The sequence below is a fragment of the Malurus melanocephalus genome, unplaced genomic scaffold (assembly GCF_030028575.1).
Source record: "Malurus melanocephalus ecotype Western Australia unplaced genomic scaffold, MMel_1.1 scaffold_538, whole genome shotgun sequence".
Lineage (NCBI taxonomy): Eukaryota > Metazoa > Chordata > Aves > Passeriformes > Maluridae > Malurus > Malurus melanocephalus.
In genome coordinates this window covers 354,969-359,394 of record NW_026623770.1, presented here as the reverse complement: position 1 = coordinate 359,394, position 4,426 = coordinate 354,969, and the positions used below count along the sequence as shown (strand labels likewise).

General features: G+C 37.4%; 1 long non-coding RNA gene across 3 annotated transcripts in view; it reads left to right on the top strand.

Annotated features, from left to right (window-relative positions):
- LOC130582906 (uncharacterized) overlaps positions 1–4,029 on the top strand; it is an 8,627-nt gene extending 4,598 nt beyond the window's left edge. The window contains exons 2-4 of one of the 3 annotated variants that reach the window (XR_008966370.1): positions 1,001–1,061; positions 2,749–2,845; positions 2,980–4,029. This is a non-coding gene — a long non-coding RNA (uncharacterized LOC130582906). Of the gene's footprint in view, positions 1–1,000; positions 1,062–2,748; positions 2,846–2,976 lie in introns of all 3 variants that reach the window. The other 2 variants (XR_008966368.1, XR_008966369.1) reach the window with 2 other exon arrangements.
- The last annotated feature ends 397 nt before the right edge of the window (positions 4,030–4,426 follow it).

Genomic DNA, 4,426 nt, shown 5'->3' with positions numbered 1-4,426 from the left:
CCCCCCCCCCATCCCCAGAATGAGGCCTGAGCCCAGTTTACACAAGATATTCTGGAGAGAAGGCTTCACCCGAGGCTGGAGCCTTGGGTTTAAGATACCACAGGGCACGTTGACCCCTTCCTCAGGATGTTTGGTCTCTCTGCCCAGCAGAACTCTTAAACTAAGCTGGAATATCAGGCTACAGGAATTACAAGCATGCAGGGCTAAGGGGTAAAAGGGATACATAAAGGGTACAGAAAATGTGTAAAGGGTATAAAGTATATAAAAGGGTGCATAAAAAGGAAAGACAAAAATCATCAGGCATTAGGGTTGTACTCTCCCATAGATTGCTACATAGCATGTAGCTCTTACATGGGAAAGGGTTCTTCAGCCTTGCCGTCCCTTGTGTGGCTATCAGATATTGGGTCCGAAGAGAATGGAAACATGAGATTCCACCTATTTCTTCCATAAGTCGTGGTACTTTCTTTGTTCTTTCAGAGACAYTGATGTTTGATGCTTTAGGGAATCCATGGACCTCAGTGGACAAAAATCAGCTAATTTGCCAGAGAAGACTTCTTTTCCATAATGTTCCTTTATTTATAGTGCTCTCTATGAAAAAGCTTTTGCAGATTATGAAAGATGCAGATTATGCCCCAATTGCAGATTGACCAGTCTATGCTATTCAGATTCAGTCAACTCACATTTTTTGAATAAAATGCTGACATAGCCTGTTTCTCTTTAATGACTCATCCAATTTTTACCGTAGTATGTATTATCTCTAATTTTAGTATAGTGTTATCTCTTCAGAGATTAATATCAGGAAGGGTGAAAGAATGAGGTACTTTTCATTGTCATTTAGCAGAAGAATGTGAGTTTTTTGTTAATCTTTATTAAAATAGTTTGTCAGATAAAAATAAGAAAGCAAAATATTCTGTAATAGAATATTCACCATTATAAATTAACTGTAAAGAAATGATTTTTAGTTCTACCTGGAAAACTATTAAAAAACCCCTATTTGCAGATGGAGATTTTGTCAAAATTCTTAAGACTTGAGGATTGGTCAGACATCAGTCAGTTTAATGGTATGCAATTGGATTTTTTGCATTGCATTTTTTTCTTGAGTTTGGTTTTGTCACTCTCTTGTTTTGTTTTTTTTGTCTCCTCCCCCCCCCCCCTTAATTATTAATTACCTCAACTCACAAGTTGTCTCTTTCATCTATCCTTTTGGGGTAGAATGAGCTGCTCTGCTGCTTATAGACAAAACACTTTATCAGTGGGAATTGTGACTGGCCGTAAATACTGTATTTATAAGGTCAGTGATCTTCCAAACCAAGGATCTTCCAAAACACTTAAGTTGTACATCATGAAGAGACGTCTTTGGTTGACTGTTGCTGTGATTGTAGACAAGAAATATTAGGGATTGTTTTTTATATGGACAGTGTAGGAAACACTACTGTCTGGAACATATTGATATTTTAAAAACTGATAATTTTATCAAAAAGGATAGCTTTTACAAAATGTGAATATCGTGCCTAAATTATATTTATGGATGACTACTGAGGGGTTTTTGTGRCTGTTTAGACAAGAAAGCTCATTTGGATATAAAAACGGATACCTTAGAGGTTTCTTCCCAGCCTTAGCAATTCTATGCTTTTATTATAAACAGGACCTGTTGTCTTGTTGCAAGCTTAATAATCACAAAAGTTTGCATACTTGATACAATGCTGTATTTTTAAAATATAATTTTATATTTCAGTATATTGTGTATGTGGGTTTAATGTAATATATTCTTCATATGTTGGAGAATTCTATTTCCTTTTTCAATGAATATTAGTCAACTTATACCAAAATTATGGCAAAGGTGAAAAATTTGATCTTTATATGTATAAAGAGGTCCTATTTTAAAAAACAAAATATAACTCTAAAAAAATTAACTCTGTGAACAAAAAACAAAAAGAAAAAAAGCACCATTTTTGATGTTTTAATTTAACCATAAACTAAACAATAGCCAGCTGGTATCTTTATACAAAACCTATTAATCTGTCCATTTCCTTCTTTTCTAAAACCGAAAAGCATGTTAAAAAAAAATCTGTGTGGAAAAATTGGCTCTTTTTGTTAACCAAGAAATGGAGTCAAAGGAAGTACAACTGTGAGGGGAGTTCCAGTTACTGTACTACTGTATTACCTACCACACCTATTTTTAAAACAAAATTTTTAATATCCATACCTCTGGCAATTTGCAGACTTCTGAGGTAGCAGAATGGGCAGGAAAGCTGAAGGATGGAAACATCATTACAGTTTCAATCACAGTGGGTGAGAGACAGCCAAGTAAGACTAGGCATGCCATAGAGACTTCATCCTCAAGAATATTCCAAACTGAAGTGAACAAAGCCCTGAGCAGCCTCATTAACTTTGAGGCCAGCGCTAGTATTAGTGAGAGCCAGGCTTGATTAATACTGAAGTTGTTCTTCCATGTCTTCTTGACTCTGACCAAAGCTTCTTGCAAGTACATTGAACACAGCAGGCGGACCTGTAATGAGTTTGTTAGTAAAAATACAGAATTTGAGAAAAATTAAAATAGGTTTTAAAACCAAGATCAAAATATTGATCAGAAACTAAAATACTCCCAAAGATCTATTTCTCTTTTTGTCCAGGAAGGCTATACATCCAAGTGTTTTTTTTTGGTCAATGGTCAATTATTTAGACAAAAACATCAGTTCTCTTTATTTCTGAAATAAGAATGACATTCATTATGTTCCCCCTCTTTAGTTAAACAGATACACAAGTGACTTGGAGTGATTTTATGATGATACTCTATTCCTGATCATCTGATTTATGCCCAGAAATAGGTCCTCTAACGTTTAAGGTGAGTCGAGGGGAGGGGTGGGAGCTGGGCAAACTCTGGCACCGACTTTGTTCGGAGCTCACTCCTGTGTTCYGTGGTTTGCAGCATGGACACAGTTACATTGTTGCTTTAGCTACCTTTGTTTTTGTTAGCAGCCATTTTTTCCATGGCCTCTGTTGTTACTGCTTGGACTGTTCGGCTTAGTTTAGTCYGAGAATCAGACCATCGGTGGGCACCGGTTCGCACAGACCGGCGAGGAAGCCACGGGGACACCGCATCTCCACTGGGTCCTTGGGAGAAGTTGAACCAACAGAAGAAAGGACTCTAAATCCATCAGCTTCATCTGCTGCGAAGAGGAGACCAACATCAGAGGTTCACCAGGTTCTCATCTGTTTTTTCTCCTTTTGCAAGCTGTGTGGACTCTTCTTCCTCCCCTGAGGCAAAGCCATCCACCATTTTGTTCCTTCTCACCATATGCTCGGTAGTTTTTCCTTTCCTGGACATTCTTGGTTTATTTTTTCTGCTGTCGGTGGGGAAGGAGGGTAAGGTTCTGAAGGTTCAATATCTAACAGTTATTGATTTTTTTTTCCCATGCCCTACAGGCACCTTGTTTGTTAAATAAGTGGGTTTTTTTCATTTTCATCCAGAAAATTCATTTTGCATTGGTGGGAAGGGATTGCTGAAACCCTTTTCTTTAGAGGAAATGTTCATTCCAGAGCATTTTCTCCTCAAATTGTCTCTAAATGGATCAGTAATGCAAATCACCATTACAGGTAGAGAACATGGGACTTCTTTTCATGAATTTACTATGCTAGGTATTCAGTCAGTTGTGGATAGTTGCTTGTGGCTGGCAGGTCTGATTCAAAATGTTGTGTTGTACCCTGACTACATCTCATTGTCTATAAAATAATCTCATCTTTGCTACTATGGCTTTGTTGGAGTGAAGAAATCTGGGTGGTTCTCTTGCTACCAGTCAGCTTTAATGCCAAGGGAGAAAAACATGTCTGAGGCAGCACATGTGCGGCAGGAGTTGAGCCGTGAGAGCTAAATGATTGTTGGGTAGATCTACCTCTGCCTCTGCCTCTTGTATATCTCTGCGAGAGAAGTCATTGCCTCACTGCAGTAGAAATGACCCTTGTTTATTTGGCTCAGTAATTCTCATTTAGTTTTGAAATTCAGTGTACCAAAATAAACTAAATCCTCCAGTGAAACAGTGTCTTTTGGTTTAATTTTAGTTACAGGAGCTGAAAGAGCTTTCTCATATGAAAGGTGTCAAGGTGTCCCAGAGTTGAGGAAAAGCATTGCTTTTTGGAAATAAAATTACTTTGTGACAAATGGTATAAAGTGAAACAATACTAGCCGCAGTACAACACTCATTTGGAATAAATGGCATGTTCAAAGGAAGGTGAGTTTTTTGCCAGGGAATTTATCTCACTACCTTCCCTCAGATAGGATTTTATGGTGCTAGTGGAAAAGAAGGTGTGCTAAATACTAAGAAGGAAAATTTGAAATATATTCTTATCCTTAGCAGTGTGTCACATATATTTTATTTTATCCCCAAATTATAATTAAAAGTTCATAGACATGTCTGTTACATTTAAT